The following is a 22,847-nucleotide window of genomic DNA, read 5'->3' as shown; positions in this document are numbered from 1 at the left end:
TTTGCTTTAGTTTAGGTTTGTAATTTTTCTTTCCATGTTTACTTTTAGGGAAATTAGGACACATTTTTATGGAAAAAAATTTACTCTATGATTACATATTACTTCAAGATTTTTAAATTCATGCTCTATAAATAGACTGTAATCAAACTAATTAATAATACTACATTAACCTGGTTCATACAAATCAGGCTACAGTTGATTCAACACTCATTACTGTTCATCTTTAGTTTATATATAATTGAATTTAAAGTTGATTTGTTTCCAAACAAAAATGTATTAAGAATATAATTTTTATTTATAATAATTAAGTGTGCAAATCGGAAAATCCACCAAAATTATATATTTTTCTAATTCTTTGGCACTTGAGAATCTATAATTTGGGTAACTTTTCAGCATATGCCTGAAAATTATAAATTTACAATGTATTGTAGTTTTAGTTGCCATTGAATAGTGACCTCAAATTGGAAGCTTTAACTGTTAAACACTCAGAGCTTCTTACTTCAGACCTTGGTAGGTGTTGGTTTGAAAAGACTTTGAGAGATATACGTTACTTAGAAACATATAGTCTAGGGTGCAAATGAAATACATAAAGATTTCACAAGAAATTCTGATGTCTTCAGGCAGACCCAAGGACGTCTGCTGAGCCACACAGAGTGGCAGAGGACAAGCTGTGTGCAAGATGGAAGCTGAGAATAATTCTGCAAATGTTGCTGAAAACAATCCAGATCTTCTCAGTGCAGTCTCTCAATCTCCACATTCCAACTCAGGTGGGAATCTCCCTCCCCTTGTCCATTCCCATCCCTCAAGCTGTAATTTACACTTCTGTCTTCAAGGTGGCTGCTGAGTTTAGTTTCACCTGATTTCATTTCAATAAGGGAGACGCTCTCTCAAGTAAGGGAGACGCTTGCTGTTGGGGATTTCCAGACTCTGCACAGGGGTAGAGGTGGATCTGCCCTGATTGTCACCTCTCCAGGCCCTTGCAGGTGGCCAGTCTCCATGTGAGCCCTCCACACTGCCTAGTTAACAAGCATCCATCTGATTTTTTTTTAATTTTATTATTTATTTATTTGTGGCTGCACTGGGTCTTTGTTGGGCTTCCCAGGTGGTGCTAGTGGTAAAGAACCCATCTGCCCATGCAAGTAGACATAAGTGATGCATGTTCAATCTCTGGGCTGGGAAGATCCCCTGGAGGAGGGCATGGCCATCTACTCCAGTATTCTTGTCTGGAGAATCCCATGGACAGAGGAGTCTGGCGGGCTGGGTTTGCAAAGAGTCAGATGTGACTGAGCAGCACAGCGGCAGCAGCAGCGTCTTTTTTTTGCTGTGCAGGCTTTCTCTAGTTGCAGTGAGCAGGAGTTACTCTCTAGTTGTGGTGCATAGGGCCTCTCATTTCAGTGGCTTCTGTTGTTGCAGAGCACGGGCTCTACGTTCTCAGGCTTCAGTGGCTGCAGTGCTTGAGCTCAGTAGCTGAGACATAATGGCTTAGTTATGTCTAAGCAACTAAGTGGAGCTTAGTTGCTCCGTTGCATGTGGGATCTTCCTGGACCAGGAATCGAACCTGTGTCCTATGCATTGGCAGGTGGATTCTCAACCACTGGACCACCAGGGAGGTCCCAGCATCCGTCTGATTTTTAAATCACACTGAGGGTTGCAGAACACAAGGCCTCAGGAACCAACCTAAAACTGAAAACATTGCAGTTGTTAGTTATATATAGTATAACATATACATGGTTCTTCCAGTAGTCAGGTGTCTTTTAACCTGATAAAAGCAGTGAAGTGCTAGCTGGAAATGAGAACCAAATCTGCAGAACTAGCTTAGATGATTCAAATCTTCCAGAAAACACTTAGCCTGAACCAGTCCTGAGACAGCCCTCCATCTATTGCAGTCACCACCAATGTCAGAGCTCCTCTAGTTCATTTCATAACTAGACCTACATCCTCTGAAAGGAGTAACATGATTGTTTCCAGGTTAAGTGGTCAAAGACAACCTGGCTATAGTAGTTTTTAAAAGAAATCAAAAAGAGAGAGTTAAGAAGTAAAAAGGATGAGTTCATTTTTTGAGACAAGTTTAGCTACATCAAAAAATGCTTCAAGTCAATTTAAAAAGGAACGATTTCACTGTCAATCTTCTCCATATGCCTCCTTTGGGTTTTGTTTTATTATCATTTGAAGGTAACTAGACCTGCAAACATCAGCTTCTCTGAATAATCACTAAGATGTCTTCCAAAAGAAAGTCAAGGGCTATAATCCTAGTCTAAATTTTTGGATGGCTTCCCAGTTAAATGTCAAAACAGTAGCTTCCTTTGGGATAGCTATTCCTTTTTATTGCACTGAAGAGCCCGTTTAGTGGCTTGTTCTGAATAATTACATATCATGCTTGACTTTCCTTTTACATAATATGAAAATTTTTCATTTCCTTATTCTCTATGGTAACAGCCAAGTTGCTTCAAGCCTGTTTCTTTTCTCTCAAGTACAAAGCTATTTTCCTGGAAGTGGAGGTGGGGGATCTGTCATACACGCAGGCAGAGAACATCGGAGCAGTTTAGATGAACAGAAACACGCACCCCGTCTGCACTTCATCTGCATCAAGTTGGCTTGCTTTCTCCTGAAGCCGTGTACACGTCCTCACCCCGGGACTTCCGAGGTGCTGTTTACTCAGCATAGAATGCTCTTCCCTCCTTCCCATCCTCAGACTACTGTTCGTCACTCATCTTTCACTGTCAGCTCAGAATCCGTCCCTATCATGATTACCTTCCCCCTGATCATCCAGACAGGATTCTGTGCTCTTTTCTCAGCTAGGGAAAGGATGTGCTTAGTCATTCAGTCGTGTCTGACTCTGTGACCCCCATGGACTGTAGCCCGCCAGGCTCCTCTGTCCATGGGATTTCCCAGGCAAGAATATCGGAATGGGTTGCCATTCCGTTCTGCAGGGGATCTTGCCAACCCAGGGATCGAACCTACGTCTCCTGCATTGGCAGGTGGATTCTTTTACCATTGTGCCACCTGGGAAGCCCAAGGAATGGGTCCCCACTGTGAACTTTCAAAAGTATGCAATAAACGGTAGCATTAATTTTGATTTTTTTTTAATTCACAATTTTCACAATACCTACAAAATTGTTCTTTTTCATGGGGTTACCAACGTTTGTAGTCACCGTCTGCATGTATCCTTTCCTGAAATATTGTCATAAGATTTATTAATTTTCCTAGAACAGAAAGGGGGACCCCTGGGTAGCTGATTGGACACACCAGCATTGAGCGGACCACTCAGCAGGGGAACATGCTGGCTTCCTCTGTCTTTTTTTGTTGTTGTTGTATTTTGTATTTATTTTTTAATCGGAGGAAAATTGGTTTACAATGTTGTGTTGGTTTCTGTCGTACAGCAACATGAATCAGTCATATACATGATCCCTCCCTCTTTGATTGGCTTTTCTCCCATAGAAGCAGGTCGCATCAATATCCCAAGGGCAGAGGCAGTCACTGTCCTAATGGCTCTCTGCCAAGTGACCTGGAACGAAGGAAGGCTGCTTAGAAGGCTGCTGAGCCACAGTTTGGGGGCAGATGATGGCTGACAACCCCCTGAACCCCTCCAATGGCACCTCTTCCCTCTTCTTGAGGACTACTCCCACACTCCGTTTGTTCCATGTGGTCCAGTTAAGTCGGTTGTGTTAGTGTTAGCTGCTATGTCGTGTCTGACTCCTTGAGACGCTATGGACTGTAACCCGCCAGGCTCCTCTGTCCACAGGATTTCTCAGGCAAGAATACTGGAGTGTGTTGCCATTCCCTTCTCCAGGGTATCTTCCCTACCAAGGGATCGAACCCACATCGCCTGTATTTGCAGGTGAGTTCTTTACTACTGAGCCACCTGGGAAGCCCTCTGATTAAGTCAATCCTTTTGTGAGAAGCACTTTTTTTCCTAAATCTATTAGGGAAACTGTCATGTTCATCAGCTTTTTATTTTTATCAGTAAAGGATACTTATTTAGGGAGCTATCTGTCTGGGGCTGATGATATTTGATAACATTCACAAAGCAGTTTGCTTATTTTCATTATCTCATTTCTTGCAGCGCATCCTAACTCCTCAGGGAGGGCAACATCTGTTCCTGCAGGGGGAATGTTTCCAGCCTTCTCGTTGGTTCCCCCCAGCTTTAGACTCCAGGGAAACCAGCTCTCCCTCATTCTTGTGGATTCCCTAGATTTTTGCACGGAGATTTATGAAAAAGAGATTTGTAATGCTTCAGTGTTAATTAGATATCACAGTCTTGTGAACAATAAAAACGAGACTAAAAGGATGATCTGAAAAAAGAAAAAGAAAAGCAAAGGAGATTTAGAAAAGATTTCAAAGATTCTTTAAAACCACTAGGAAATTCTCTCTTCAGAAGGAAAAAAAAATTCTACAACAAATATGAAAATTATTCTGCTTCAAATACTTAGCTTATTTACTGTTAAAATATTAATATTGTGCCTTCCTAGACTGAGACTAGCTTTTAAATTTCAGGCATTTAGATTTAGAGTTCAACTCACAGCTTATTAAAGTGTGGAATGTGATTCTCTAATATTCTTACAACTATACCCCAGAACTCCAGAGCGTACATACTATATGGGCCAATTAATTTTCAAATTTCATAAAGTATGTCAGTGCTATAAACAATTAGTGAGAAAAGAAAAATGATACCCTTTTTGATGGTAGAATGACATGGAGCACTTAAACATTCATTGAGGGCCTGTTGGGCTCCAATGGTAGGGATGGGGGTGGGGAAGGGGACAGGGTAAGGATGAATGGAGATGCGAGTGCAGGGAGGGGAAATCAGGAAATTCACAAAGAATAGTACCTGCTTTCAAAAGGTGTCCACAATCCCATGAGGGGGAAAGAAAAGGTGGAGGAAAAGAAAATGCTGTTGGTATGCTGACAGTTGTATCATGACAAAATACGTAGGTAGCCTCCAGTTTTCAAATTGTTGAGCCACTTTTTAAATAAAGCCTGGAATCCAGGATTTTCCAGGATAGGCCCAACTAAGAAGCTAAGGAGATCAGTAGCTGTTTTTTTTTTTTTTTTTTCTTTCTCTTTGTCCCCCTTAGGGCCTGTAATAGTCCTACTTCCTGATCAAAAAGTAGATCAACTCCAAGTGTAAAAACAGTTTCATTCTCTGCAGCTTAAAAAGCTTTCTTAGCTCAAGAGTTCAGTGATGGAGTTCTGTCCCAGCTCCATTATTCAGAATCCACGAGGTCTTGAGTGCATCCCCTCACCACTCCACCTTCAGGAGAAACTGCAGGAAAGCCCTTTGTGTGCTAAAAGGGTAGAAGCAAAGGCCAGCTAATGGTACTATGATGCTCCAACAAGATGATGGAACTGGATTTAGAGTAAGACCATTCACCAAAATTGCACACTATACCAGGGATAAGAAAGACCCAGAGAAATTCAAATTTTCACTTCCTGATTAAGCTGTCCCTCTTGAACTGAGTTCTGATCCACCGTGATATTTTGTCCTGGGAGTAACTGTCTAGCTTCACTTTCTGCCACACTTCCCATCCTGGGCTACATCAGCTGTCACTAAGACACCCAACTCCAGTCTCTCTATGACTGTGCCAAGGTCCTTTCTTAGGTCTTAGTACCCAAATCTGTGAGAAGTGGACCATAACGAAGGCTGAACATTGAAGAATTGATCCTTTCAAACCGTGATGCTGGAGAAGATGCTTGAGAGTCCTTTGGACAACAAGGAGATCAAACCAGTCAATCCTAAAGGAAATCAACCCTGAATTTTCATTAGAGGGACTGATGCTGAAGCTCCAATACTTTGGCCACCTGAGTCGGGAAAAGCCGACTCATTGGAAAAGACCCTAATGCTAGGAAAGATTGAGGGCAGGAGAAGAAGGGGATGATAGAGGATGAGATGGTTGGATGGCATTGCCGACTCAATGGACATGAGTTTGAGCAAATTCCGAGAGATGGTGAAGGACAGGGATGTTGCATGTTGCAGTTCATGGGGCTGAAAAGAGTGGGACACAACTTAGGGACTGAACAACAACAACAGCCCTAAACCTGGCACTGTTTTACCTCCTTGGAGTGACAACTTATTGTATTATAACAAGTGCCCCCTAACAGTGTGGGCACCCATTGAAGACAGAGATAGTGTATTATTAATCTTTGTACTCTTGTCAGTGTACCTGGCAAAGACACATGGCTTAGTGAATGAATTGTTTCCCTAAAGCACTATTACTGTCTACATAGTTTTATAACAGCTTTGAGTGAGTGAAGTCGCTTAGTTGTGTCCGACTCTTTGCGACCCCGTGGACTGTAGCCCACCAGGCTCCTCTGTCCATGGGGATTCTCCAGGCAAGAATACTGGAGTGGGTTGCCATTTCCTTCTCCAGGGGATCTTCCCGACCCAGGGATCCAACCCAGGTCTCCCGCATTGCAGGCAGATGCTTTAACCTCTGAGCCACCAGAATACAATGTAACTGCTATATAAATAGTTGTGAATACAACGTAAATGCTTTGTAAATAGTTTGGCTTTCTGGAACTTTCTGGAATTGTTTTTTCAAATAATTTCTATCAGTCCTTGGTTGAATCCATGGATTCAGAACCTGTAGACAGGAAGAGGTCACTGCATAACTAGAAAATATCTAAGGTCCTTAGACCTTCCAAAGCCTTAGAGCTCCCAGTCAATTCCCTGAGGCATGGGGAGGGACTGGAGATTACCAGGAGGACTCTCTCCCAATAATATACAATATAGAAAGGTAATTGTGATGCTCTGAAAAATGAAAGGAAAGCTATAAGTACACACTCCAAAGGGAAAGAGGAACAGAACCTGTGAGTGAACTTATAAATGATCCACTGTACATGATTAAATCTTTGAAAAGTATCATAAGGATTAATCTCAAAACTGATGCCACTAATACAATTCTTGAAATTTAAGCTCCTTAAGTCATAGCACTTAATTACACAGCCTTTTTGAACAAATGTATATGTGTACATGCAAATATTTATTCCTGAGTCAATAAGAACATCTTAAAAATATTGTAGAACTTCATTTAAATTGTATCTTTTGGGTCTGTTGATTGGAATAGAATTGGCCTGTGGATCCTTCTGTGGAAGTTTTTATATGTTCATTTGCATACAGTCATCAGTTAATTTATCTTGAGATCAAGACCAGGAGTCAAAGCTATGATGGTGATGAAGATATGGAAACTCTTGCTTTGGTAGACTTGACCCTAAGCTAAGTGGGACAAGAAAAAAATTAAATTGAGGGGTTAAGAATACTGAATCCATGATCTACAGATTGTAAATGAAAAGTTCCCTTTAAAGAAAGACTTTTTATAAGAGCACTGAGATGTAATTCCCAGGTAACCTCAGCTTTTCAAAAGTTTACTGGGTATCACTTGTTATGAAAAAACTACATTAGTTACCATTTTCGATCACCAAAAGAAATCCAAAGAGGGTTTTTGCTTTTATGTAAAAGGCAAAAGGCAAAAATAGCACTCAGCACTCGATTTGCAACAAGCTTATACAGAGGCTGGAGAAGGAAATGGCAACCCACTCCAGTGTTCTTGTCTGGAGAATCCCAGGGACGGGCGAGCCTGGTGGGCTGCCGTCTATGGGGTCGCACAGAGTCGGACACGACTGAAGTGACTTAGCAGTAGCAGCAGCAGTATACAGAGGCAGTGTCAAGCTCCACCTCCTGCCCCCAACTGTACTGGGCATCTCAGTATCAATCTGCCATAGATTTGAACTAAGTCTGTGAGCATCTGTGCTTAATCTTGATTGATTTTGTGTGCTCATTAGCAAGATGTGCCCCTAGGTAATTCTTTTGTGCTTTCTGCCCATTTGGCTTATGAAAGGTTTCATAGAAACACTCTACTTCAGGTAGTGGGGAAGCTTGCACAAGTTCACTCAAAGTGTATTAATATAATGCAGTGGTTTTTAGTGGATTCAGAACTGTGCATCCATCACCACTAATAAACTGAGGGAACAGTCTCGTCACCTTCAAGAAACCCCAACCCATTAGCAGTCACTCGCCAAGCCGCCTCGCGCCCCTAGCAACCATTAATCTACCTTCTGTCTCTATGGATTCTTAATTTCTTGTTACACTGTGTACACAGCATCAACTATTAGAACGCATCTCTGTGCCCGACTGAGACATAAGAGCTGAAGCAATTCTGATTCAGCGAACAAGTACAAAATCAATCTCCTTGCTTTGTGACCTTGGGTAAGTTGTTCAACTGGATTTAGTTTCCTCCTAAAAATGAAGAAGTTTGGACTGTGCAAGAGGTTAAAAAAAAAAAGCAAAACCCCTCTGGCTATAATTCCAATAGGCTTCCTAATACATGTCTTCCTGTAATTAAGATTTCACACCAGAACTGCTGCAGCCGCTGCCTTCCCCGAGAAGGGCCCTAGAGAAAACGTTTTCTCTTTTTCTGCCCTTTGTGGGTGTCTATTCCTGGGCGGGCCAAGGAGAAACTGCAGAGCCCAGGAGCGGAGTCTCTCGCGCGCGGCGCCCGCAGGAAGCCTCGCCCAGCTCGGGACCGCACCCTCCGCGGCGGCCCTGGGAGAGAGCCGGCAGCCGCGCGCGCCACGGACGCGGGGAGGGGCGCGGCCATGGGGAGGGGGGCGGAGCCAGCGGCCTGGCAGCCAATCCGGGCGGCCGCGCGTCCCGAGGGCCGCGGCTCTCCGGTCGCGCAGGGGGCGGGGCTCCGCTTGACAGTGGCGGTCGCCGGGCAGCGGAGCCCGGGCGCAGCGAGGGCGGCGCGGCGCGGCGCGGGGAGCACAGGCGGCGGCGGCTGCGGCGCAGGGTCCCTGCCAGCTCAGGGTCTCGGCGCAGCGGAACAGCCTCCCGCAGCGGCGGCTGCGTCCGGGCGATGCGGCGGGTCTCCTCAGGCGCCGGTGTCCCGACCTCTTCCTGAAGGTACCGCGCGGAGCTCGCCCCCTCGCCCCCGGGCGGCGCAGCGTCGGCCCCGCCGCTTTGTGAAGCCCCGGCTGGGGCGCGGGGTGGGTGGGGCCGGGCGGGGCGGCGCTGTCTGGGCAGCTTTCCCCTCGAGGAAGAAGGTGGCGGCGGAGGGAAGCGGGCTGAGGGAGGAGGGCTCTCTCCCGGGCGCGGCTGGCGGCCCTGCCGCCCTCCATCCTCCTGCCACCCCCTCCCTCCCCACCCCACGTGGCTCGAAAGAGGTCTCGTTCCAGGAGAAAGTTTGGTGCTGAGACTCGCGGAGCCGGACTCGGGGGTCCCTGCGGCGCACCCCGGTAGAGGGGAGGCAGGTCGTCCTTGCCGGGGACGCCCGTGACCTGCATATGGGCAAGCGGGAACCCAGGCCACTTTCTAACCTCTCCCCACACCCACTCTCCCTCCAGCAGCATTCCCGACGCAGGCTCTTCCCCGAGGGAAATTCCTCGATGGGGATTCCCCCCCACCCCAATTGGAGCAGGGGACAGGCACCCAGAGCCCCCCCACCCACCCCCGCGGTGGCTTCTGCCGAAGGTAGTAGTTCAGTCTCCCGCACCTTCTAATTAAAGGTCCCTGAACAGTGTGTTGGAGCTGCCGGTGATTCCTTCTGTGTCACATCTTAAATATTTTTTTCATGCCACTAGGCTTACAGTTGGCTTCTCCAGCGTGCTGGGGTGTGGAGCACAGGAACGGGAGTAGAAGCTGTGGCCCATCTCTCAGGGTGCAGGGTGGGGGAAAAAAAAGAATACAGAACGCACTGATTCACTTGACAATGGGAGAAAGTTTCAGCCTTCAGAAAAAGATGGGTTTCCATGTGGATTATTTGCTTTGACGAAACTTCCTCAAATGCAGAGAAATAGAGTTAGTATTGAGTTTTACACAAGGTTGTAGGAACACAGTCTGTCGTCACTGTAGCTGGGAGTAGAGGTGGTCATGTGTTTATCATAGGGACTTGAAATGAGCAGATGTCGACAAGTGTGTGTTGAATTGTTTCATTCTCATCAGCCTGATCATATGTGTGGGTTCTCACAGGTACTTTATTTCTTACCAAGAGTATTCATACCATAAGACAACTTCATAATACCTTCGGTATCTGCAGACAGCCTTAGCCACGGACACTGACCTCTTGTTCTGGTCCACACTGTTTCTCCCTTCACCAGGTCCCATCACGTCCATAAGAACGTTTACATACAAAAGAGCAGGAAACCTCCTTCGTCCATGGTGACACTATATATACAGCATATACATAGTGCATACAGGTGTCCTAGATATTTTGTATGTAACTTTGATTCTCACAGTCACCCTGATGTGTTCTTGTCACTATCCCCTATTTTAGGATTTAAAGAGTTTTGCAGTCTTCCCAAGACTGGAATTTGAACCTGGATGTCTTTGACTTCCTGCCTGGTGCTCGTTTCCACTAATCCATGCTATCTCTTGGCCTCTCTGGGGAAAGAGTTATCCGTGTGATGATATAGTAGGAAATCCCAGCATGGCAACATACTCTGCGTCTCCCGACCTCCTGGGTGAGAGCCCTTTATGGAGTGTCTTCTCCTGGGAGCCCACCACTGTGTGCCCAGCCGCTGTGACATCAGGGGTTGACATCAGGGACTGACATCATGGGCTCCGCACAGTACCCCCACTCCCCTATACCCAGGATGTAAGTCAGAGGGCAATCTCCAAACATACAAACACCTTCCCCTTCCTAATACCTTGGTTCCAGAAGACAGATGAGTGTTTTCCCTTTCTGCCGCTTAAGGAGCAGTTTCTCCCCTCTCAGCCATTCAGGTCTATTTTAAGTCTGCACAGATAAGTACACCCCACCAGCTGGCAGCCACGCTTCCCCTGCGGTGTTCACAGGGACACACTCACCCTCCTGTACCAACTGTCAGAGAATTCCTGACACAGCCCTGCCTACTTACAGCGGAAGACTGAAACAAGGTCTCTGGGGAAGATGGTATTCGTCCAGGGAACCCCTGGATTCACCTCTGCTGACCAGAAAGGAGACTCACCCAAAGACCCTAGGGGCGGGAAGCAGGCCTTCTCAATAGTACCAAATGCCGTGTGTGTGGTGGCCTGTTAAAGCACTGTTAAAGATAACGTACTCGCAGTATAGAAACGCTGTGACTGGTTGGTTGTCTTCGTGATTGACGGAGGTGATCACCTATTTCTGATTTGATTACTCACTTTTATACTGAGGCAGTTGTCACCTGGGTGAAGGGTCTGGAAACCTGGTATCACAGTTGTGATAGTGAGTTTGAAGCTATATCTAAAAAAAAAAAAAAAAAGTGTCTTTTATTATAACCTACAGCTACTCTTTTATCACTTCTCTTCCCTAGTTGGGTTGTATGTATGTCTATTCTCTCCCTTGCTGTAGTCTTCAACTCTTCTCTGGTTCCGAAATGGTTTGCAGTACTAAGGCTAAAAAGAGATAAATGCATTTTTGAGCTGTGACCATATGCTGCCTGGAAGCCTGTCCTCGTAGTTGGCATTTTACTCATGTTACTCTAGTGTTCAGCATCTCAAAATCCTGTGTGCATGCTTTGGGATTTCAGATGGGCTCTCCTGTCTAATCATTTTACTCCATCCCCCGCAGCATGATGCGGTTTCAGTCTAGAAGACAGCCCTTGCACCTCCCCTCTGATAGCTCTAAACTGTGGAAAACTGGAGCAGCACTAATTAAAGTTGGAAAAGTGGAACATGAGGTGTGCTCATTGTCACTCTCGCACCGGAATGGGAAATGTACCGAAACCATTTGCTGGGAGAAAGAGTGAAGCCGACTTCTTTAAATGACTGGGGATCTGCAAAACTGTACCAGATGGTTGACATGGTACAGCCAACCTGAAGTTGGGAGCACGCAGATACCTCACTAACCTAAAAGTGTCCACAGTCAACAAACTTCCACTCTGCATTCTATTCAGGTTTTAAAACCTCTTATTAACTGGCAACCCATCTTTATTTCTGTATTTCATCTAATTGGGAATGTCATCAGAATGTAAGACATAGCATGATTTTTCTTATATAGGGAGGAAAAAAAAGTACTGCCAATTATATTATGACTTGCCAGTCTAACAGTGGTCTTCCAGGAAGACACTGCATGAAATTGTCATGCTAGCATCTCACAGCTTTCGAGGTTCATCTTTTCCATCAGTTGTGGTACTTTTTACTGCTGGTACCTCAGTAGCATTGCTTATGGTATGATAGGCAATCAGTTTGTATATGTCTTAGTTACGAACCGTAACACAGATTCCTCTTCTGTGTTTTCCTTCAGTCTAGTTAAGCATTTGGGTTTTGCTTTGCAAGGTAATGTGGAAACACTAAACAAAGACAAATGTTTCCTTTAGTAACAGAATATTTAGACCCCACTACTCTGTTTGCCTTGGTGTACACACAGTAACATCTTTAAGTGCCAGATCATGGTGTAATCTTTTTGAAAGCCATTTAAATGGCAATTTAACAGAATACGTGCAATGCCAACTATGCCTCTTAGTGGAAGCAATGACAAAATGAACGGCGGTGACCAAGTTGATGCAAATACAGGGAAATGATGATTGTGCTGTTACTACTGCCAAGTTGTCAGTCATTTTAAGATACTGTCCTTATTAAGACCCATCCTGATTTCAGAGATATTAAAGTGCGGGGGGAAAAAAATGAACCTTATCAATGAAATATGTTAATCTGTGCCCACTTAGCTTGGGGAACTTGACCTGCCTACCATCTTGCATGTATTCATTCATTCATTCATTCACAGAGTCATTCATTTTGTTAAACTCCAAGCTTCAAAGGCTGATAATGAGAGCTGGCAGAGAGTGGCCCAAGTGAGAGAGCCAATAAGGAGGTGGTTAGGAGTGTGGCCTCAGGATCGGCTGGTTTGCATATGAAAGGCTTGTGGGAAGGCCGGTCTTTTTATCTTTAGGAATTGGCTCAGCCTGAGAAGGGCACTCCCTCCAGGGTCCTCAAGGCACCCCCCCTCCCCACCCCCCACCCCAGATGTCAAAACATCAGGATACAGAAAATAAAAGGCTTGGTTAATTACCCGGAGAGTTTTTTAATAGTCAACTAATGGATTCAGCTCTGGTGCAGCCCAGCATGCGGAGGTGCCTACCTCAGGATGTGACACATGGTCTCATCCAGTCAACATTCATTAAATCCAGGTTGTGGTGCCAGATGGTCCAGCCGTGCTCACGGTCAGACTGTGCTGGATACTGTGTCAGGTGTGCACTGTTCATCTTGAGAGAGAGCAAAAAAATGAGAGACTGTACACTGCCCAGAGGACCCCCAGATGAAAGATGAACCACCCAGGACAAAGACAAAACCCAAGTCTCTAAAAACATAAATGAACCCTTAAGCAGATACAACTTCAGCTTTAAGATCTGAAAATCTGTAAGGTAAATATATATTGGGGGCTTATTCACTGTGGATTTGGAAAATCAGTAAGAGTCAGGAAGCATGAAAAGTTAGTATTAGTTGCTCAGTCATGTCTGACTCTTTGCGACCCCATGGACTGGGGGGTCAGGTTCCTCTGTCCATGGGATTCTCCAGGCCAGAATACTGGAGTGGATAGCCTTTCCCTTTTCCAGAGGATCTTCCCAACCCAGGGATTGAACCCAGGTCTCCGGCATTGCAGGCAGATTCTTTACCAGCTGAGCCCCCAGGTTGTTTGTCAGAGTGAAATTGAAGTTGGAAAGTGAATTTAGTGTAGGTGAGTGGTGTGCTCAGGAGTCGATCGCTAAAGGTGAGTTACTCGAAATAACGTGAAGCATCCTTTTCTTCTCAGCTGCAGGCAATATCAATCAGATGAGCAGGTGGTTTACATACACAGAAAAGAATATCACTGGAGAGAGTTATTTGAAGGCAATTAATAGGATGTGTGGTGGCGACAAGTCTAAGCGTAGAATGTTTCACGTATACCTGATTGACAAGTGTCTGCTTTGAGGACACTGATGGAGAAGGCAATGAGTGGGATGGACCTGGGTTTAGATTCAAGGCATTGCTCTTAATAATGAAAACGGGGGTGTTTGAGGATGGCGTGTCTGGACCCACAGTGAAGTAAATGAGTCCTTCCTCTGGGCAGCCTCTTGACTTTTCTTTATGTGGCTGGTTAATGGTTATAACGTGTTCAGAATCCTATGACTTTTTCTTAGAATCTTGACCATGCATGTTAAGAAATAATCATGAAAACGTAAGCAGGAGGTCAGTCTCTTCATGTAAGAAGGGTAATTCCTTTGTAGAGAAAGCTGTGCAGTAGCCCTCCGCGTGCAGTTCCTCCTAGTCTGTGACTTTGCACACATCATTCTTGTGTTTGTGTAGGAGCTCATCTGTGTTGACGGAAGTTGCAGAAATGTGTTCACTGGAACACACAGCTGCTCTGCCTTTGTGTTTCCACACTGATGTCATAACTCTTTAGTTAAAGTAGTGATGGTAGCCGAAACTGGCCAGCGAAAGCATTTCTGCCAGGCTTAGTTGCTGACCTGGATTTGACGTTGGTCAGGATGGTCTTTGGGTTTATCCACTCCAGTGATGAATTACGTCTCAACCTCACATACATTTCATAATCCAGGCTTTTATGGCCTTTTAACCTGATTCCCTACATGAATTAGGTCTACGTGAAAATGAAATATTCAGTCGAATGAGATGATATGCAGAAACATGTGAATCAGCCAAGAAATGTAATGGACAATTACATCAAGCTGAGTGTTGCTTTCAGGTGTTACTCAATGTCAGCGATCCTTGGGGGTCCTTGGCTTTCTGGACCTCTTTCTTTGTGTTAATTCTTAAGTGAGACCCCCTATGGAAGGCTGTGGGGAGAAGGGACAGCCTTCTTGGAGCTATTCTTGGTAACTATGTTCTAACTTTAACCTTTGTGAATTTGAATTGCTCTCTTCTGGGAGTGGCTGGAAAGAGGCATCTCCCTGCTGATCTCTTCAGCCCTGGAGCCTAGAAAAGTGCCTGCAAATGGCAGGGGCTTAATGATTATTTGCTGAATTAAAAAATATCCTTTGACTGGTTGACACAGGTATTCCCATCCTTCTTTGGTCCAAGATTCTTATTGCTTATGAATAGAAATCCTCACAAAATACCTTGTGGTTTCATATCTAAATCATTTAGTATAAAGAATCAAGGATATCAAACCTGAAATTTTAAAGAATGGAAGTCATGAAGATAAACTCTCCTTAACAAATTAAAAAATGTATTGCGAGTGATCATTATTAAAATTCTACAATATTGGATTGTAAGATAGGAAGACTAAAAATAATGGTATAGAAATTACAGATTTTTGACTCAGATTATTTAGGGAGCTTAACACATACAAATACAAAATACAGCTTTTGAAAAAAGACTCAGTTACCTAAGGAAGCTTGCTAGAACAACAGAACAATAGCTTGAAGAGAAAACAGTAAGAAAGAGAATAATTTACATTTTGGTCTTAAGCAAATACTGCATTAATTTCTGATAAGTGTTAAACGTTGGAGAGGAAAAAAAGAAATACCATAATGATGGATACATGTCATTATGCGTGTGTCTAAACCCACAGAATGGACAGCACAGAGAGTGAACCATACCGTTAACCCTTAACCATAATGGACTTTGGGTGATTATGAGGTATCAGTGTGGGTTTATCAGCTGTAACAAATGTCCCCACTCTGGTGGTGATGTTGACAGTGAAGGAGGCCGTGTATGTGCGGGGACAGAGAATATATGGGAAATCTCTGTACCTTCCCCTCAACTTTGCTGTGAATCTAAAAACTGCTCTGAAAGAATTAAGTCTTATTAATAAAGAATAAAGTCTTATTAATAAAAAAGGAAAAGTGAGGAAGAGGAGGAGGAATGGACAGACAGAAAGCAGAGTCATTTTTCTATCCCAAGTCTGAAAGCGGTGAAGACTTTTCTGAATATTCATGTCATCTTATAAGACAAATACATTAGAATATAGAAACCTGATAATCATTTAAATAATGAACCGTAATAAAACCATCCTAAAAGGCAGCATGACAGAACATGGCTAATGGAAGCATACCTAAAATATGTCAGGGGTTGATATGAATATGGGATGTGTGGCCTGGTCACACATCCCAGGGGTTGAGAGAGGGAAGCAGATGTTTTGGCCCTTGATGTACAAATGTGATATCATTCCATGATAGGCCCAGAGTGTAAAACATATACATTAATCACTGCCACTTAAAGGTGTAGTTTGTGTTTTGACAAAGATCAAAGATCAGAAGTAATTGGGAAGTTGGAATTCTGTATCCACTGACTGCTTGTTCATTTGTTGCACTACTGGAAAACAAACAAACAAACAAACAACCCTTCTATAAAGCACAGGCAGCTCGGTTTAGTGCTCTGTGATGACCTAGATGGGTGGGAGGGAGGTCCCAGAGGGAGGGAATATATGTATACATATAGCTGATTCATTTGGTTGAATCACACAACATTGCAAAATAATTGCACTCCAATTAAAAAAAAACACACACACACACAAAACACCTAAAAACCAGAAAACAACAGAAACCATCCTTGTAACACCACTCAATAGTAAGGGCTTTATTCAGAAACCACTTGAGACAGAATTACATATCAGAATTTTCTTCTCTTGTTTTTCCAGACAATAGAAACAAATTTCATAAAAGGCTACAGTTTGGACCCTTGGAGGTATTAGTAGCACATTAGACAGTGTCTCTGCCTTAGTTGTATGCCTTAAAAGTGCACTTATCTGAAACAGTAGTTCAGGGTTTGAAATCTGCTCTCAATTCTCATCACATGTCCACTCCAGCATTGTTTTTCTTATCTCTGTGGGAAGTGGAGGTAGAAGCTCTGTCTCTGTGAGTATTTCATGTGGCTGGACAGTGACCTTCCAGCCCATCGAAAGGATCAGAACAGAGGTCGGGAGGTCCTTGAGCAGTGGCTATGTTATATCAGGTGTGTCTGGAGGGTGGAAAGAGCTTCGACTCAGACTGACGTGGGCTTGCCGTCCCCTTGTCATGGAGTGAGAAGTGCATCATTGCCCAGTGAGGGGGCTGTGTGGCTGATACCCAGCTAAAGGCTCTCTGTTGTCTCCCTATGCCGTTTAATCCTCATACAGCCCCTGGGCAGTCAACCTTGTTACTGTCTCTGTTTTGCAAATGAGGAAACTGAACCACAAAGAGGTTAACTATTTTGCTTTGGGTGACCTTGATAGTGAGTGAAGAGGCTGAGAGAAGAACCTGGAGCATCTGACCGGGATGCAGCACCGACTTTATGCTCCCATGGGGTGTGCTTAACACCCTTCAGACTTAGCTTCCTTTTCTGTAAATTGGGGCCATTCATTTTTATACTCAGCCAGTTGGTGGTGAGTTTGCAAGAGAATATGAATCAAGTATCAAGCACGTTATAGCCCAGAGCACAGTGGTTGCCTGTTAGCATTGCTGTCTTTTTCCCTGGTGACCCAGTGGCCAGAACTCCACACTCCCAGTGCAGGGTCCCAGGTTCAGTGCGTGGTCAGGGAACTAGATCCCACGTGCTGCAACTAGTTCACATGCGGCAGCTCAGAGATTCTGGTGCTGCAACTAAGACGTGGTGCAGCCAAATAAAACTTGAAAACAATCTTAATAAAGTTAAAAAAAAAAAATTAGCCCATTGCCATAGCAGCCACTCTATCCTAGCTGTTCGCTGTTACAGGTCCACAGGAGCTTCTTGACTGATGTCCGTTAAGTCCCGTCTAGAACCCTCTCTTCTCCACCTGGATGGATATTTTCTTCCTTCTGTAGAGTGACTGGATGTGAGGGAAAAAGAAGTGGAAGAGGAAGCACTTTAAAAGGGAGGGAGGCAGAGCAGCCTTAATCCTTGTGGGAACCTCACCCCCTCAGCAAAACAGTAGACTTAAATCCACTGAAAGTAACACAGAAGGCACGTTTTCACTCAACACTCCAGTGTCTAGAACTGGGGAATCTTCATCAGTTATCCTTTGAGTCCTGTATCTGTTGTCTTCTCAAGTAAGAAGAAATCTATAGGCAACCTCTTGTGTACTCTTGAAGCAGTAACTATATAGAAAGAGTACATGTAATTACAAGGTCTTAAGTAGTTAGTGACTGTCAACATTCTTGTAAATATATTGTAGCCAGTGAAACCTACAGTGTATTCCTCTAGACCTTAAAGAGATTCTGGTACATCCACTTTGAAGTATTTAGAAATCAATTAAGAAATAACTTTTTTTTTCTCACAAGTCCAATGTCATGTCTATAAAACACCTCATTTATAATTTGTAATACATTTTAACTTATTTAAAATACACTGTGGCTTCCCAAGTGGCGCTAGTGGTAAAGAATCTGCCTGCCAGTGCAGGAGATACAAGAGACTGGGGTTCGATTGCTGGGTCAGGAAGATCCCCTGGAGTAGGAAATGGCACCTCACTCTGGTATTCTTGATTGGAAAATTCCATGGGCAGAGGAGACTGAGCACAAAATACATTAGATATATTTTTAATGTTGGCATGTTTTATTATGCAAGTAATATGTTCAATGGGCTTCCCTGGTGGCTTGGATGGTAAAGAATCTACCTGCAATGCCAGAGACTCTGGTTCGATCCCTAGGTCAGGATGATCCTCTGAAGAAGGGAATGGCTACCCACTCCAGTATTCTTGCCTGGAGCATTCCCTGGATAATGTTGAAAATTTTAAAGATTTAGTTAAGCAAATAGAAGAATATAAAAACCATCCATAATTCCGCCTCCTAAATATCATCACTGTTTGCATTTTTGCATATTTTCTCCCAGACTTCTTTTTTTCATGTATAGATGTATTGTATACAAGACTGAATCATTTAGTATACTGTTTTATAAGCTGCTTTTTTCACATAACACAGTTTATCCCAAATCTCTCACCATGACAGTAAACCATTACATAGATTTATTAGACAAATGTCAACAAACCTTGGCCCTTGTATTTCAGGACTCTAGAAAGGCCTCCACTTAGCCCCAAGGCTGAGGACGTTGTCCAACTCTATACAAAACATGCTGTCTGCCTGGTGGAGCTTTTAAGCCCCCAAGCTGGGCCTCACTTGCACAGTGTGAGGTCTCCATCTGCACTCCTGCCTCTGCCCAGTACCCTTCTCATCCTGAGGCTCCTGCTGTTTATCTCCTGAAGGTTCTCGGTGTCACCCTGGCGTTTCTGACACGGAACTGCAAATGAGCTTTTTCTGCCTCCCGTCCTCTGACGGGTGAAGGTCAGGAGATACACAGCCCTGCCAACTGGCTTCTTAAAACCAGGACCATCTGCCGATAAAAACCTGCCATTCAGAATACTTACTCCCTCCCCATTTCTACAGCTGGCTCTCAGTTACTGCTTCCCCTGGGAGCCAAGATCCCCAAGATCATTAAAGCCCACAGTGGAAAACCGAACTTCACGAGAGTTTAAAATCTCTTCCTTGTCCATCTTTCAACTAGAGCTGCTCACCAATGCACTTATTTGAGTTTCTTCTTTTATCCCCCTGATTCAAAGCCTAATGAGCAATGAGGTAGCCAAAATCTGGTTATCAGACAGACGAGCAAGCAGCCTGTCTTTATGATCCTACGGTTTGAGTGTATGTCTCTGAAACCTCTCCTGCCTTCACTGTGAAGCGTACTAAGCAAGGTGTTTTATAAGTTGCTTTTTGCTATCTAGGTTTTCCAAAATCCCATCAGAGCTCTTCACATTAAGTTCTAAGTAATTGATATTCTTTTCTTTTTTAAACACTATTTCCTCTGTTTCAGTCTGCCATCTAATTTCCACCCTTCTGCAAAAAAAAACAAAAAACAAAAAAAACAACTATATACACACACAAGTCTATGTGTATTTCTGTGTATGTATATTCATACAAATACACTTTTAAAAAATGAATCATCTGTACCATCTTTCTAGATTCGACATACCGGCGCTGATATACAATGTTTGTTTTTCTCTTTCTGATTTACTTCACTGTAAATGACAGACTCCATGTCTCTACAAATGACCCAATTTCATTCCTTTTTTATAGCTAATATTCCATTGTATGTTGTATATATCTACCACATCTTCTTTATCCGTTCATCTGTCAGTGGACACTTAGGTTGCCTCCATGTTCTGGGCTATTGTAAATTGTGCTGCAGCGAACACTGGGATGCATGTATCTTTTTGAATTATGGTTTTCTCAGGGTATATGGCCAGAAGGAATAGAGATGCAGAGGTGAGGAACAGACATGCGGACAGGGGGGTGGGGGCGGAGAGGGGAGGATGAGCGGGGAGATTGGGATGGACATGTGTGCATTGCCACGTGTCAAACAGATAGCAGTGGGGACCTGCTCGTGTAGCACAGGGAGCTCAGCTCGGTGCTCTGTGGTGACCTAGAGGGGTGGGATGGGGGAGGGATTGAGAGGGAGGTCCAGGAGGGAGGGGATATAGGTATACACACAGCTGATTCACTTTGTTGTACTGAAGAAGCTAACTCAGCATTGTAAAGAAACTATACCCCAATTAAAAAAAAAAAAGAATCAGAGTCACCATTCTCTAGCCATGCATGTTTTTGTTCTTATACCTTCTCCATCGAGGAGCACTGAGCCTTGACATTGCCGGGCATTCAACACGCCTGTGTGCGTGCGCATCCATCCTTTCCTCCCCGGCCAGCGTGGGCAGCTGCTTGTCCTGTCTGCTCCTCTCTCCCCCAGCTTCAAGCCTGCCTTTAGTCCTGACATATCTCTTCTCCCCCTTTTTCCTGCTGGTCAATGCTCTGACATTCTTGTCCTCTCAGGGAAGATATGTGATACATCCGAAAGAACAAACTTTAGGACCACGGTATTCTCTGCAACCATCACAGTTATTAACATTTCCTGAAACAGCACCCCCCGTTTAAAAGATTATGGGGTTTTGGTTTCTGTTTTTTCTTAGAGGAAGCCTTTCCGTGCACTGGCTTTCATGGCAGTCTTGTGGCTGGAAAGGGCTACTGCCCTCTGGTTATGTCATAGATGCTGAGAAGGGGCATTTCGACTAAGGCACAGCCAGCACTTAGTTCTGAGCATTCCGACCGTCTTGCTGTATAAGTGGCTTATTTCTCAGCAACAGTAGTGATTCAGGCCCCATGGGACCACTCCGGCCTATTTGAACAAGCTATCAATAACATTAAAAGCCTTCCCGGGCATCAACATTTGCCAGCACTTACAGGCCAATGCAAATGCGATGAGTGGCTTTTGGACGTTTTCAGTTTCTCCCCAGTGTTTGTTAAACAGTCAAGGTATTTATCAGAAATGGCCATGGGACACGAACACCTTCTAGTATGTGCTTTTAATTGTATTTTTGCTGAAACTGTCAGACTCGATTTCTTGTTGGATCATGTCCTTAGCCCCGGAGAGGAATCCTGGAAGTGCTGAAAAGAATTCTATGTGAATTACCCCTATTTAGAAGAAGACCAGTCAGAGTTGGCATAGCAGCCTAAGCTTTCAGCCAGGGCTGAGTGTGAGGACTGCCAATTAGGAAGCAGGAAGGGGGACCCAGATCTGTGCCCCCTCCTCTCCTCTCCCACTCAACAGAGCACCCCAGGCCCACTGACCCAGCCAGGCGCCAAGTCCGCTGGACCCCAGACTAGAATCTGAGGAACACAATCCAAAGCTAGCAAGGAGCCTGGGGAGGTTGCCCTGGCATGACTGATTTCATTTGCGTCCTGGATGAGTTTCAAGACGACAATGACCTCTCTCTTGAAAATGTGTTTTTCACACAAATACCTTCTTTTTTCTTTTTTTGGGAAGAGTCCACTGCTTCGATCAAGTTCTTCGATCTTAGAGGAATCCATGGCTACAAAGTGCTTAAGATCCATGGTTCTAGCTTTTCTCTCCTGTTGAAAATAGCCTCCCCTTTGCTGACTCCTAAGTTTTATTCAAGTCCTGAAAGGAAAGAAGTTTGAGGTGTTCTAAACCTCTGAGTTAAGCTACAGGGGTTTAGGAGGCATTTTAAACCCAAACCCTTACCTTCCTGAGCCCAAGAAATCACAGAATCAGAGTAAAGCTGCTCTGATGAGGTTTAACAGTGTGTGTGAGAGGGGTGACATTGTCCACTCCCAACATGAGCTGAGGACTGTGGGAAGATGCTGGACCATATAGTGGAAGTGGGCAAAGTAGTTGCCAATTGGGCTCTGCAAAAGAACCTTTATTATTTTTGCTAAAATGGACATAAAGTCCTACAACTCTGTGTGTAGCCCCAAACAGCTAAGGTCCAAATACATGTTTCACAATTCTGAATTCTAAAATACACCCTACTGACAGTAATTTACATGACCTTTTGGATCAGAAGTATAGTGAGAATTGATTATATTCATTTGGTTTTTCACCTATGATATAATTTCCTCAGGAGTATTGGTAATATTGGTCAATATGGAAAGAATGGGTGTCTGAATGACATATATAAGTTAAACAGCCTCCTTTTTAAAACATGACTGATCTGAAATAACACAAACAAGAATACCACCAAGTCATAACCACGTCCTTTTCATACGGGATTAGGTTTTGAGAGTTTAAGGGCTGTCCTTTATTGTGTCACATGGTGATGAACTGACCAAATATACATACAGGAAAAAGTAGTAAAGATATTAAATTTTTATTTTTAAAAGTTTCTGTTTACATCTGGGCTTCACTGGTGGCTCAGTGGTGGAGAATCCGACTGCCAGTGCAGGAGAGCATGGGTTCAATCCTTGACCCCGTAAGATCCCACGTGCCGCAGAGCAGCTAAGCCCTTGAGCCCCAACTACTGCGCCTGCGCTCTAGAGCCTGGGAGCCGCAAGTGTGGAGCCCACGTGCTGCAACTGTGGAAACCCGTGAGCCCGAGAGCCTGTGCACCGCGACAAGAGAAGCCACCACAATGAGAAGCTCAGCTCTCCCCAAGCAGCAGTGAAGACCTAGCACAGCCAAAACTACGTAAATAAATAAAACTATTTTAAAAAGCTTG

General features: G+C 44.2%; 1 protein-coding gene across 1 annotated transcript in view; it reads left to right on the top strand.

Annotated features, from left to right (window-relative positions):
• The first annotated feature begins 8,766 nt into the window (after positions 1-8,766).
• FRY (FRY microtubule binding protein) overlaps positions 8,767-22,847 on the top strand; it is a 428,392-nt gene continuing 414,311 nt past the window's right edge. Inside the window, exon 1 of the mRNA XM_055542409.1 lies at positions 8,767-8,899. The gene's annotated coding sequence lies outside the window, so the exon portion shown is untranslated. The remainder of the gene's footprint in view (positions 8,900-22,847) is intronic.

The sequence above is a fragment of the Bubalus kerabau genome, chromosome 12, assembly GCF_029407905.1.
Source record: "Bubalus kerabau isolate K-KA32 ecotype Philippines breed swamp buffalo chromosome 12, PCC_UOA_SB_1v2, whole genome shotgun sequence".
Lineage (NCBI taxonomy): Eukaryota > Metazoa > Chordata > Mammalia > Artiodactyla > Bovidae > Bubalus > Bubalus kerabau.
The sequence above is the reverse complement of the archived record's forward strand: the minus strand, read 5'-3'. Positions and strand labels throughout refer to the sequence as shown.